Source organism: Clarias gariepinus, chromosome 8 (genome assembly GCF_024256425.1).
Source record: "Clarias gariepinus isolate MV-2021 ecotype Netherlands chromosome 8, CGAR_prim_01v2, whole genome shotgun sequence".
NCBI classification, from domain to species: Eukaryota; Metazoa; Chordata; class Actinopteri; order Siluriformes; family Clariidae; genus Clarias; species Clarias gariepinus.
In genome coordinates this window covers 15,687,778-15,702,577 of record NC_071107.1, presented here as the reverse complement: position 1 = coordinate 15,702,577, position 14,800 = coordinate 15,687,778, and the positions used below count along the sequence as shown (strand labels likewise).

Genomic DNA, 14,800 nt, shown 5'->3' with positions numbered 1-14,800 from the left:
GCAACATTTAAGTTGTTATTAAGCTTTCTTAGGGGGAATATATATATATATATATATATATATATATATATATATATATATATATATATATATATATATATTTTCCCCAATGTGTTGAAAAATGTGGTGAATATAAAATATGAAGGTTTTCAAATTCCTTTTTTTTGCATGTTTAATCAAGATATGATGTAGTATTCAACCACACACACAGCTATTTAGCCAGGCACATGTTCCCTAGGACACACACACACACACACACACACATTCAACCAGGACACGCCATCTTACACAATCAGCTCAGTTGCACAGAGAAGAAAATAAACAGATGCATAAACAACACTAATCAGAATACATTAATTCTCGCTTTAGTAGCAAGCAAGCTCAGATTTTCTGATCCCTTACTGATGTCATGGCTTTCTCCTAGCTGAAAACATCAGCTTACATAATCCCAGTCAACTCAAGTGTCCCAGAAGCAGCGATGATGACATCACCCACTAAAGTATTGCAGTCTATTGGGAGAGAGGAGGGGCTAAACTGGGCACATGTGCATCAATGCAGCAGCGGAGCACAAAACGTCCAACAGCCGAGCTAAAAATAAACACAGAAAAAAACAAGGCAGAAGAATAAAGCAGCTGTAAAGACAAGCCCTCCATCAAGTGTTGCATTAGTTATGAGTGAGTGCTCTTCTGCAAGCCATTACTGCCTTACCTCACTAACACACAAGGGATTAGACTGGTTGTCTTTGACCAAATGAAGCTTGAAGGCAGTGTATGAAAGGCAGTGTAGATATATGGAGCAACTTACCCGTGAAATGTATGAAATAAGATTTGTGCAAATTTTAAGCTTTTTCAAGCTGGATGGAGGAAAGCGAAGCAGTTTCCAATCGGAGTTTGCGGATGACTAGCTGCCGGGCCTGGCTTTGTTTTGCCAGAAACCAAGAATAAAGCGGATTATTGGTATCAGCAGATTAAAAATATGCAGCTATCAACCAGTTGTTTCGAAACAGCTGAGGGTGCTTTCCATCAGCGTAATGGGGGAAAAGTCAATGCAGAAGATTTTATAACAGAACACAGTTTCAATAGGATTCAATCCTTATAATATTAACATATTAAGATGGAATTTACTTTTGAATTATGCTTTGAGCAAGAAAAGAATAAAGTAAATATTTACTATTTAATATTCCACATATAAAACACAAATTACTTGAAATTCTTAACAGGATTCTAGATGAAGCCTTTCCCGCGCGTGGCATCATCTTAGCCAGTTTCTTGAGTGAGCTTCACCCAAGGACCTTTGACTAAATGTCACAAAAAGGCTGACAAGCATTATTACGCAAGGGTAAGTTCCGAGTGAGCAGCCTGATTGGACCACAGCCATTCAACGAGTGGTGAAACCGTAAGCACAGTAAAACCGTTTAACTACTTGTATCACTCTGTTTCAGACTGTGTTACTGCATTACGAAGTTATGATGTAGCACATCATTCGCACAGTTCTTGTTCTTGTTTGCACGATGCTCATTTGTACATAACTGAGGACTAACCTGCAGTTTGGGACATGGACAATCACACTGCTGCTGACACACATACAGTATATTCTTATACTTGATGTTTCAATCATACTGCTGCTGTCATACCCACACACCATATTTTTTACATTTCTACACTTTTATACCTCACAGTTTACATTCTTATTTTGTACATTCTATTTTTCTGTGCAATTTATATAAATCTATATTCATTTTGTGTACATTTCTAACCTAAATTTTCATAAAAAAAAAAACATTTTATTTAAAATGTAAAAATGTTAATTGTATTCTTTAGTGCCATATTTTAATTGCATTAAAATTTTTCTATTTTTGGTCATGAACAATCAAGGGCACTATTTTGGTGTGTGGACAAGGTGATTGTACAATCTACAGTAGCACACTAGCTCTTAACACTATTTGGAATTTAACTCGGGGGCGAGCAGGTAGGGGTGCAAATATGCATGAAAGTGTCTTATTTAAAGTGACTTATGTGCAACAAGCCAAGAAATGAAATAGAAGTGTTTGAAAATATATAAATATAAATGTGCATAAATGTGCAGGTGTGCAGGATCATAATCTGTTGATAATAAATGGCATTTGTCACAATAGCACATTCAAGGTTGTTCATGCTGTTGTGCTGGATATCAGCACAGGTGTGGTACCTTCGGCACTCGGACTGCCTAATAATGCATATCGGAACTATCGGGGTGAGGGGTGGATCGGTACCTTGAGTAATGTCCTTCACCCCAAGTTCGCAGATACATTTGGCATTGAGCTGGCAACCCGACCCTGTAAATAACTGCCACAGAAACACCAGAAGTATAGCCAGATGTGCCGGGTGGCACGTAGACGGAACTATCCATCCATAGAAACTATCAGATGATGGTTAACAAGAAATTTAGCCATCAGTGATGAACATATTAATACCCATTAACGTGTAATATTTCCTTTTTTTAGCAGCATAATAATATTTTATTTGACCACAGTGATTTATGTCACCTTGCTCACAGCACGCAATGTGGTGTCCAATTTATTTGTGACAAATATTCCTTATGCTCCCAGGACCTCCCTTTGACAATTTGAACCCCTGAGAACGAAGAAGTAAAAATGTGTTGACAGGATAACCTAGTCACGCAGTAAAATCAGGTCACCAGCTTACTTAATTTTATTGCTACATATCATTGCTGAAAGTAGACCTGAGCAACAGAAGCAACCCCACATCATAGCACAACCTCCAGAGGCTCGCTGGCACTATGCACCATCGGTGCATCTCTTCATGCCATTCCTTTTTTACCCTGACACGCCCATCACTCCAGGATGGGTTAGACCACATGACCTTTTTCCACTGGTCCATTATCCAATCTTTATGCTCCCTAGCATTCTGAAGCTGTTTTTCTCTTGACAATCCTAACAAACAGTTGGTTTTCTTATGGCTTTTAGCCATTTAGTCCCAATATTATTTTCATTTTGTGTGCATGGAAATGCTCTTATTCTCTTACACAGGGTGCACGCCTATGCACACATATACACATAGTCCTGCACTCTGTGTAATTATACACAGAGGATTAACACTTCTGAACCTAGTAGTGAGTCGTGGGTAGAGTTCCCTCTACGCATGCATGCTTTTAATTGGTTTGAACTATTCCCCTCTTTCCAGCCAAACTTTACTAGTGTTATAAGTTACAACCGACCTGAAAAACAGCGAAGATTACAAAGGGCTCTGTTTCTAAAAAGAACAATAGTATCTGTTGGGTGATTCGAATATTTTACGCAAAAGGAAATTTTAGAGTTCATGGATTTCAATATCTACAGCTTTGTGATGTTTTTCTATCTGACCTGAAGGTGAATTCAATTTCCCTAAATAAGTGCCTCCCTTGAAGCACTACCCTTGGGTATCTATCTACACTTCCCAGAGGGACAGCTCAAATATGTTCAGTCAATTAATACCCGCTTCATTATTGCTGAAAATCTGCAGTAATGAGATGCTCTGTCTGCTATGATTTATTGCCATAGTTTAATAGAAAATCAATCCCAATTTGCAGATGAGACGTCAGGCTTTTTAAAGACAGCTATGAGGCCATGTGAAGTGCAAGAAGTTGTTGGCATTATGAGGAAAGTACACAGCCAGAGTATCCAGGTTATAATATTTATAATTTTAGTGGTTGGTCTGTGCATGTGTATGTGCATATTTAAAACTTAAGCCATGAGCTTGCAATCCCTTACAGGTTTTGTGACAGCAGGGATTGTCTGAATATTAGTGAAATGTTTTTATATATGGTACTCCTACAAAAGATTGTAAAAATAGCATATTCTAGAAGCATTTTACTCTTGGCAATGGACACTAAGTCCAGTCTGTAGCTACATTTCATCATACGCTGCAAACTGCAATGAATTGTATGCTCTGACAGTTATAGCTAGCATTAAGTAGCAACAGTACATCTTAAAGATGACCAGATGTACTAGCTCACAGATGGGCTACCCTTCACTCTGCAGTCACATCAATGAACTTGTGTGCCCATGTCTATTTTGCCAATTTAGTGTTGTTCATCCTTGGACCACTTTGGGTGGGTACTAAACACTGTATACCAGGACAGTACACAGTGACCTACCCTTTTTAAGATGCTCTGTCCCAGTTTTCTAGCCATTACCATGTGGTCCTTGGTAAAGTGCTTAAGATGTTTATGCTTGCCTATTGCCTTGCCGCAATGCACCTGTTAGCAATTTCTCTTTACTGTCTTTTATTTAGACACTGGTCACTATTCTTTTCAGGATTCAATTTCACGCTGTCATATCGATGCAAGAACATCAAGTCCGATACCCTCTGCCCTCCAAGTCTTGAACTGGGGCAACAACGCCAGGATAGCCTGTCAGCCCGCCAACCTGCACCCTCTCATTGCTTCATCAATGCTTCTGGTGGCCAACCATCAGGAAGGATGTAGAAAGCTTTGTGGCATCCTGTGACATCTGCTGCAGAAACAAGACAACAAATCCTCCTCTTCTGAGAGCTTCCTAAGACCCCTCTACATTTCCCATTTCCCTGGTAACATATTTCCTTTGACTCTGTGACTGGGTTTCCACAGTCCGATAACAAAATGTGTTCTAAAAGTGGTCGATCAATTTGTCTCCCATTGTCTCAGACAGGTTCTTGGCACAATTCTAAAAGGCCTTTTAGGGTCTAATTGGCTCCACACCCAGCCTCTCATCGGGGTTCCACCCTCAGTGCAATGGTCAAACCAAGTGCATGAACCAAGAATGAGGAAAATCACAGAGATGCCATGGTTTCACCGGACACGGCTTCTTGGAGTCGTTTTCTCCCCTGGATCGAGTACGCCATAACCTACTCCCCACCTCCTTCACGGGAATGTCACCTTTTTAGTGCTGCTTCAGTTATCAATTATCTCCTGTTCCCCACCCAGGAGAAAGAAACTGCAGTCCCTTTAGCTCAAGGCTTTCAGTTTCAAAGTTCCTATGGAAGTTACCATTATATGGTAATTGCCCCCTGCTTGGGCAATTTCCCACCCACCCCCAAAAACAAACAGTCATGTCAAGCACCCCATTCCTGAATAAGCCAAACGACACACCTTTCATGTGTATATGACAAATGGTAAAGGACTACTTACTATACGTGCCAAAATCTCCATTATAAGTCAATGGGGCAAATTTCAGCACCTAAAATCCGTCAAAATTTTTTGTCAATATTAAATTTATGGGATTTTTAACGTGATACAATTGCCCCCTGTGGGGGCAATTTAACCCCCACCTCTTTACAAGAGTCATACTACCTCATTCCCGAATGACCCGCACAATTTGCAACCTCTTTTATGGGTTTACGATAAACAGTACAGAAATAGTAACGCACCAAATTCCTAATTATGAGTCAATGGGGCAAATTTGGCCACCTCTTGCACCCCGGGGGTAAAACCTATACCCTCTTGCGGCGTATGTTCTGACACAGGTTGCAAGCCTCTTCAAATGTTAAAGTTGAGATTTCTACCAAATTCTCGCTCTGCGCTTGGTTGGTATCACTGTTAAGTCTATGGGATTTTTCCCCTATTCTAAGTAAATGGGGCAAATTTGGGCACCTCTTCTGCCCCGGGGGAGAAAACTTATGCCACGGTATTTTCTGACACGCGTTGCAAACCAAGTCATGTGTGGTAAATTTTACGTTTCCATAAAATTTCCACTCTTCGCTACAATCCGAAGTTGTTCTCAATGTTAATTCTATGGGACTATTTGGGACGACTTTTAGGGCCATTTTCCCGCCTATCCCTTAGAAAGACCCCATTCCTGAATTAGGTGCATAATTTGACACCTCATTCATGGGTTTCCGACAAATGGTGCGGGACTAGTTACGCGCCAAACTTTTGTATGAAAGAAGAAAAAGAAGAAGAAAAAAGCCGATGAGATAATAGTAGTGCTTCGCAAGCACCACTAATAAAGTTAAGCAATCATTTCACCCCTTTCTAAATATGTATAATGTAAAGATTGATCCAGTATCCATTAATGTAATCAGAAAGTGTTGTTTTACTCTTTCACTACATCTTTTGCAAATGTTTTTAAAAACTTGGAAAAAAACAGAACTTCATGGTCACAGCGAAATTTCATAAGTGAATCTTAATTAGTTATGCAGTATCTTCTCACCAATGAGCATATGTTAAGGAAATATCAATTCTTTAAATAGGCAAGGAATCCAAATTAAAATGCAAACTAATTCATCATTAATTGCTACTGAAAGCTCCCATTCATCTTTTGCTTGATCTAACCTTCATCAAGCATACTCTTTCAGATTTTTGTCTCTCCATCTCTATGGCTATATTAAATAACATTTTTAAATATAACCTTAAATTTGACTAGAACTTGTAATTATATTCGAAATTTAGTTTAAGAATTATCATTGCAGAATGAGTATTGTAATACATTTACATTTACATTTAGGCATTTGGCAGACGCTCTTATCCAGAGCGACTTACAAAAAGTGCTTTAAAGTTTACATCATTGGATACATACTTACACTGGGTTAACTAGGTTAATAACTAAGTGCCATTAGTCCAACACAACTGGAAAGAGTTTTTTTTTTTGTAATAATCATTACAATGATAAAGGCTGGCATGGTGGCGTAGTGGTTAGGACCGGGGCCTCCAGAGTTGAGGGTTTGATTTCTGTCTTGGGTCTGTGTGTGTTGAGTGTGCATGTTCTCCCCATGCTTGGTGTGTTTCTTCTGGGTACTCTGGTTTCCTCCCACTGTCAGGGTTAACCACTAGAGGGCGCCCGGCAACCTAAGACACTTTTGGTTTTGAACTTCATTTGTTGAACTTCAAGTTGGTTAAACTGCCTTTTGCCATGCTTCATGTTTTTGCTCTTGTTATTATAGGTTTATGCTCAGTTCGTTCCTGTGTAAAATCTGTTTATGTTTTCTTTATATTATATTAAAACATCTTATAGTCTTAACCTCTGCACTTATGCGTCACCTGCAACCCCAATACAACCGTGACACCCACAGTCCAAAAGACATGCAAAATCCCAAACTGTGTGTGTGTGTGTGTGTGTTTGTGTATGCGCCCTGCGATAGATTGGCCTCCTGTCCAGGGTGTACCCTGCCTCGTGCTCAAAGTTTCTTGGATTAGGCGCATGACCCTGTACAGGATAAGCGGTAAAGAAGATGAATGAATGGACAATGATTAAATAACAAGTTACGCTGCACAAAACTGGTTGGGATTGGGTTAATAATCGACTACACTCTGTTTGACTGATGCTTATATGATTATGTTTGACGTGTAAGTCATGTTCATTACTTCAATTCCTGGCAGTTCAAGGTTTTTACCAAATATGTCTCCTAGTCATGTGTAAAAGCAGGAAAAATTAAGACATTTTTCTGTAAAAAAAATAAATAAATCAATTGAACAATCAGCATTACGTGATAAAATTTCTTGATCAAATACTGAATTTTGCCAAAAGTGATTAATAATGTTTGAACAATTAGAAATAGAAAGAAATAAATGGATTTTACTATTTACAATGTTATTTCAAAGAAAAGGTCACATAGCGTTACAGATTATTACATCCTACCACAGGCAGCTGCTTTTACACTAGGTGCGATCGATACGTACCATTCCAGTGTATGACTGCTGCCCTCTCCGCGCTTCCTTTCCTATTGGCCATATTAGTAATATTAGTGATATTGTTTTGTATGCACCTAGTTGGTTTGCAAGTTGCTAATAAACACAAAGAAAGGATGAGTTCAGGGGTGTCTCGTATCTATTCTATTTTATTTAGTTCACAAACTTAAAGTTTAACTAAGAAACAGTTAACCAACAAAAACTTGATAGCTAGCTACAGTAATTTGCCACAAATTATCACATAAACATTAGTACTGTGCACATTTTTAGCTTGATAAGGATTTCAAAAAGACCTTATGTTTATCTATGGGTTTTAAGCCAACTTCCTGTCACAACTTCACTGGGTTACAGATAGAGAAGCACAGCCAAGGGAAAAGCTGGCTTAGATAAGCAGCAGCACTCTCCAAGGTCTAGCATCTGGCTATCACACTTTTTGTGAATTTCAAAAAGCATGGACACTGAATAATAAGGACTGAATATAATAATCTATTGATTTAAGTTCATGATGCATTTGTATTCATAAATAACACCAGTTTGGGAGGGGGGCGTTAAAGCCCCCTTAAACTGGCCTAAAAACATCCCTGAAATGTAGGCTATTAACACATGCTGGGATCAAAAGTCTCTAAATCTGAATTAGGAAACTGAACAAATTACTTTTCCATAGAGCTTTCCAGCCCAAACTTGCCAAGGTATATGAAACATGTCCAAACAAAACAGATGACCCAAACCAGGCCAAACAGTGAGACAAATCAAAATGTCCTGGAATAAGAGATATATCCCCTCTTAAAAAATTATTCATATCGACAAATGTCTATTAAAATGGCATAAATCTTGCATGTCTTGAAGTATATTATCTCCTGTAGTAGATTATAATTTATCATATCCCTGTGATCTGAACCTGTGCTATCAATTCAAAGTGTATGTGAGACACTATCTCAGAGACCTTACTTACTGTACACTGAATGCTCTTTTAATAATTATTCTTTTCAGTGAAAGCATGAGGAGAGCTGATTTTATACAGAATCCAAAGAATGGGAATCCTGTTGATCTGAAACATGTACCGTAGTATTGTACTGTAGTAGCTTGGATGATGAATGGAGATATGTCTTATTGCAATAATCAGAAGCACTGTCATCAAATTACACCCACTGTTGAATTGTAAATGTCTTACTGTGTCGATACAGGAACCATAATCCCCAAGAGGTATGATGTGACATGAATATCTCAGTTTTCACTCTCTGATACACACACCAGTCCAGTGTTTTTGGTAATTAAAGGTATCATTATTGAGAGAGGAATGTGCCAGTCATGGTGCTCACAGCAGCCTACTCCCAGCATGTTCTGTTATCCTGTTAGCCTGAAGCCACAAGCATGATATCCAAAAATGACTGCTCAGGTGGCTCTTTACAAACGCGGGAATTCTCCCTTAGCACTTTCGTCACATATCTACTTAAAAGAGAAATCCAGAATCTATTGAACATGCCTGATTTATTTGTACAACACTGCCATTTCTCTATTTTCTGTACTATTTGTTTCTCATGGAAGACAGAAAAAGAACAAAAAGAAAGACAGAACTTGAGTACTTTCCTTGTCCTAAGGCTGGGCATTACTGAGCTTTCTTGGTTCTTCATGTGGTGAATGCTGTTGGAAAGGTATTTAATAAGTTCATAACAGAGGAGGTTTATAAGCTCACTGACAAAGTTTTACCGCTGACAATGTTTGGCCCTCAAGGAGGTGGCCTTGTGATCAGTTTAAGTGTAAAAGGAGGTTTAAACTTAAAGCAAGTGATGATTTGTAAGGCTAAATTGGGATGAAAAAGCAAGAACTGTAAACTGGAGATAACTAGCCTCCTTTACTTAAATCACTGGTAGGAAGTAATTGGGATTAGACAACCATGGGGACTTGAGTGAAAGCAGGGTGAAAAGATTTAGTACTTAGGGGTGGTAAAAAAATCTCCTGGCTAACTTTTTTCAAACTATGACACAATATTTTCTATAAATACCTTGGTAATTTACTTTTGCTCTCTTGACTTACATATGCACTTCAGAGCTGTATCTGTGTAACAACTTGTGGTTTAGTCATCTGTAGTGAGCTACAGATATCCTGTCCAGCAAAGTCAATAGTCACCTAACATCATTTTTCATCTCTTCACAGCTACCAAGATATTATTGTATTTTTTTTTTTCTTAGCTCTGTGGATGTTAGCTATAGTTGAAGACTCCCTTAACAAAAAACAACAAAAAAAAACTGTTTACTAATAATTACTAGCAATGATAAGGATCATACAGTCATGTGTAAAAGTTAGTTCTCCAGATTTTAATCTATGTGGAAAAACAGTAAAAAAAAATCAGATTATAGTAAGTCTAAGAATCAGGCAAATACAACCGCAGACGAACAACAACAAATAACTTCTTTCACCATCCCATTATTTATTTCACAAAAATAAAGTAAAAAACAAAAATGGGTGGCTAATCCGAAGTACCCCCATGACTCAATAGCGTGTACAGTTGTGGCCAAAAGTTTTGAGAATTACATCAATATTGGAAATTGGAAAAGTTGCTGCTTAAGTTTTTATAATAGCAATTTGCATATACTCCAGAATGTTATGAAGAGTGATCAGATGAATTGCATAGTCCTTCTTTGCCATGAAAATTAACTTAATCCCCCCAAAAAACTTTCCACTGCATTTCATTGCTGTCATTAAAGGACCTGATGAGATCATTTCAGTAATCGTCTTGTTAACTCAGGTGAAAGTGTTGACGAGCACAAGGCTCGAGATCATGGTCAGGCTGATTGGGTTAGAATGGCAGACTTGACATGTTAAAAGGAGGGTGATGCTTGAAATCATTGTTCTTCCATTGTTAACCATGGTGACCTGCCAAGAAACGCATCATTGCGTTGCATAAAAATGGCTTCACAGGCAAGGATATTGTGGCTACTAAGATTGCACGTAAATCAACAATTTAAAGGATCATCAAGGACTTCAAGGAAAGAGGTTTAATTCTTGTTAAGAAGGCTTCAGGGCGTCCAAGAAAGTCCAGCAAATGCCAGGAACACAGCCATAAATAAAGAATGGTACCAAAACACCCTCCAACAGCAACTTCTTCCAACAATCCAACAACAGTGAAGAACAATGCATTTTCCAGCACGATAGAGCACCCATCAAAAGTGATAACTAAGTGGCTCGGGGACCAAAACCTTGAAATAGTGGGTCCAGATCTTAATCCCATTGAGAACTTGTGGTCAATCCTCAAGAGGCAAGTGGACAAACAAAAACCCACTAATTCTGACAAACTCCAAGAAGGGATTATGAAAGAATGGGTTGCTATCAGTCAGGATTTGGCCCAGAAGTTGGTTGAGAGCATGCCCAGTCGAATTGCAGAGGTCCTGAAAAAGAAGGGCCAACACTGCAAATACTGACTCTTTGTATAAATGTCATGTAATTGTCGCTAAAAGCCTTTGAAACGTATGAAGTGCTTGTAATTATATTTCAGTACATCACAGAAACAACTGAAACAAAGATCTAAAAGCAGTTTAGCAGCAAACTTTGTGAAAACTAATATTTGTGTCATTCTCAAAACTTTTGGCCACGACCATACACTACCGTTCAAAAGTTTGGGGTAACTTTCTAATTCCATGATGGTTCCTGATTTTAATTTCTATCTACATTGTAAAGGAATGCTGAAGGCGTCCAAAAAATGCATTAATCTCCTTTAATACAGTTAATGGTGAGATGTGTCTGCTACTTATGCTCTGTAAAGACTTCATAATGCCTCTAATCTGAAATGCTGTTAATTGGTCATTTTTCAGGCTGATAACTCTAAATGAACGTCTCGTCTGCGGCAGAGGTAGGTTTTGGTCTCGCCCTCCTGGGATGGCCTTCATGAGAGCCAGTTTATTATGGTGCTTGACGGATTTTGCAAGTGCACTTGACAATACTGTTCTTGCAAGAAATGTTACAGAAAGGCTAACCTTTGTGTCTTATAATAACAACTAACTGTTGTTTTTGTTGTTCTTACGTAATTACCTAATCCCATATGTTATTTTATAGTTTTGAAATCCCCAGTATTTTGGACTTTGACCCCAGTATACTTGGACTTGACCATTTCAAAACCTTGTAATATATAACAGAATGTATTTAGATCACAGTAATAAACCAACCTGCATATAGTTACCAACATTATTGATCAACGTGGATTCTATTTTACAGTTTCATTCTCAGCCCTCTACAGTATGGTTTCAATAGTGATCGAGAATACAAGAGCGTTGCACTGGGAAGAGCTCAGAGTGTAAATAACATTACGATGCTAGCATTCACGTTTGACTCAATAAAGAAATAATAATAATAATAAAAAAGATTCAACATGAATCCAGAAAGTACTGTATAAGAAATAACCAACAGGTAAATTACTTCCATAGGGAGCATGACTGGAATATAATTTTACACCATGCTTTTTTTATTTGGCTTTTGTTATTATTAAGTTAAAATATGTATATTAGAAAATCTAAAATAAGCTTCTTGATGTCAAAGAAGCAAAAACAACAAGTTCTTCTAACACATAAGTGATGAATGCTATGCATATTGTGATACCAATAACTTCTTTTATCACTTATATGAGTGCTGCGGATGTGTTTGCATGCACAGGGCTTGACAGGCCACTTTCGCACTCACATTTTCCAACAGCTATGAGCTTCCCACTGTGTAATCACTCCATCTCCCTCACAAACTTCCCTCCTCTGCTTCTCACCTGCTGCTTCTTCAGTTCCAGCTGCTGCTCTCACTAGTACTCATTTTGTTTTCTTAAAAACAGAAATAGAGATTTCAGGGAAGTGATTAAAATCATTACACTGACTGCAGAGCACACCCTGCTGTATCCAATGCTTTGTTGGAGAGATGAACTCTAATGTCATGTACAATTAGAACCTCAGGGAAGACCCTCAGACAAAGACAGCAGGACGGAGTGACGAATAACACTTCAGATCCAGTGTGCAGTCTGATTTCTACTGAGCATCACACTCTCCTGCTGCTATGTGGATGCCATCTTTGTACTTTTCATACTGTATATTACATGACACTCGACTACAATTCAACAACTGTCCAAAAGACCAAATAAGAGAGCAGAGACAAAAGACATGGGTAGACTGGACAAACTTGTCAGATGAAAGACACCAACTTATGGAAAGTGCAAAAGGACATTAGATATCAGATGCTTATTAATATCTTTCTAGTTCTTCCTGACAATAAACAAATGCTTGTACTGGGACCATGTGCGGTTATATACAGTATAAGCTCTCTGGTAACTCTGGATGGCATTTCAGTTACATCAAATGCAATAAAAGACATTTTTGTAATTATTGACTGCAGTCTTTAACTGAAATCTCTCATTGATAATATTACTAGGATCAAATTTTACACTGCTTATAAAATTCTACAACTGACCTACAAAATCATTGAACAGTCTTATATCTGGGTAAGCTGCTGGTCTCTTATATAGGTCTAAGAATTATGCCTTTTTGGTCTTTTGGTGTCTCTTTTTTTTTTTTTTACCTCAGTTAATAACTTCAACAACAGAATTCAAGTTGTGTTAATACACAATTTGTTCATGATTTTAGGAGTTCCTGTTTACACAGTTGCATTTTTGTCTATATAGTATGCTGTTATAGAAGGTGAATTATTTATAATTACTAATCCTTTATATTTGTGCCATCTTTGGGGGACTTTTACATAAATTGTAAAAGTATATTTGTAAGTTTTTATGTCTGTATAGCTGATTTGGAAAAAGTGTCCATTATTAAAAGCACTATTCAAAAAATATACGAATTGAATAGAAGTGTTAGCCGACTAGGTTAGTGTTTAGCACTGTCAACTTGCACCTCCAGGGGCTGGGTTCATTTCCCGCCTTGGGCCTGTGTGCCCCAGGTCCATTTCCTCTCACAGTCCAAATTACATGCTGAATCCCAAATTGCCTGTAGTGTGTGTGTGTCTGTGTGTGTGTATGTGTGTATTTTTCCATTGTAAGCCAATGGGTCAACTCATAACCACATGATGAACATTCACTGTTGATGCTAGACAGTGCTTTTTTTTCCTGTACTGTTTTGGAAGCTTATTTAATTTGTTTAGGCTAAAACTGGTAATACTGCAAAATTTAACAGGTTATTTAATTTTAATAAGCGAAGAACCATCTTACCCGTTTGAATTCAGTCAAAAGCAAGCGAGACTCTGGGAAGGGGAGATGGCTTCCATGAGCTGTTGTTAATATCAGAGTTTAGAACATCTGTGTAAATCCTAACTGATTCATATGCCTATTGGCTCATCACCATTTATTTGGGGAGAAATTACTGCTCTTTTGGCATATTCTTTAATGATTACTCATGCTTGTAGCACACTTTCAAGTCAAAGTAAAGCTTCTAAGCAAATGAGTAAAGCATTAATATGAGGAAAGCATCACTGAATATTGTATGGATGATAAAAATGTTATATTACACAAGCCTGTGATGGATTGTATGAGGATGCTGGTAAACTTGTATCTTTCGCCTTTAACATGTAAATGGTTGTTCTATTTGTTCCTCCGAGATAATTTTCCAGAAAAAAAACAAAGGGTTTCATACTGTATGTAGCCTAGAATATGTAGAATATATGCACAAAATGAACAAAGAATCTTGTTTTTTTTTAAAGGTAGACAAAGCATAGACTTGCACTAACTGTCAAACGTTTGGATATTATTGAGTACAATAAATTATTTCTGTAGTAACAGCATTCAGCAATGTATGACAGATGAACTAAACTTGTTTCAAAGTTGTTCACTCATCCTCTATACCGCTTTATCCTGTATTCAGGGTCCTGGAGCATATCCCAGGAGACTTAGGGCACGAGGCAGGGTACACTAAGTTAGTTTTAACAAGTAGGTTATAGATGAAGCTTTAAAATTACAATAGCCAAAGAGTCTTTTAGAAAGGAAATAATATGTCTTATATTAATTACATTCACCTTCTGGTTGCTAGTGACCAAGTTATCAGCTCAGCTACACCACTAAGCATTTAGGTACCTTACATTTAATGGCTGAGATGCAGAATTTAAAGGCATCTCATCCACAGACAGGCACCTGAAAAAGAGAAGCAGATTTTTCTTAACTATTTCCTAGAAAAATGCTGAGGTTATT

At 37.9% G+C, this 14,800-nt stretch overlaps 1 protein-coding gene across 3 annotated transcripts in view; it reads right to left on the bottom strand.

Moving 5' to 3' along the window:
• slc24a3 (solute carrier family 24 member 3) overlaps positions 1-14,800 on the bottom strand; it is a 94,536-nt gene that overhangs the window by 54,906 nt on the left and 24,830 nt on the right. Inside the window, exon 1 of one of the 3 annotated variants that reach the window (XM_053502363.1) lies at positions 403-547. The exons of the other annotated variants lie outside the window; for them this stretch is intronic. The gene's annotated coding sequence lies outside the window, so the exon portion shown is untranslated. Of the gene's footprint in view, positions 1-402; positions 548-14,800 lie in introns of those variants that run through there. 3 annotated transcript variants of the gene reach the window in all.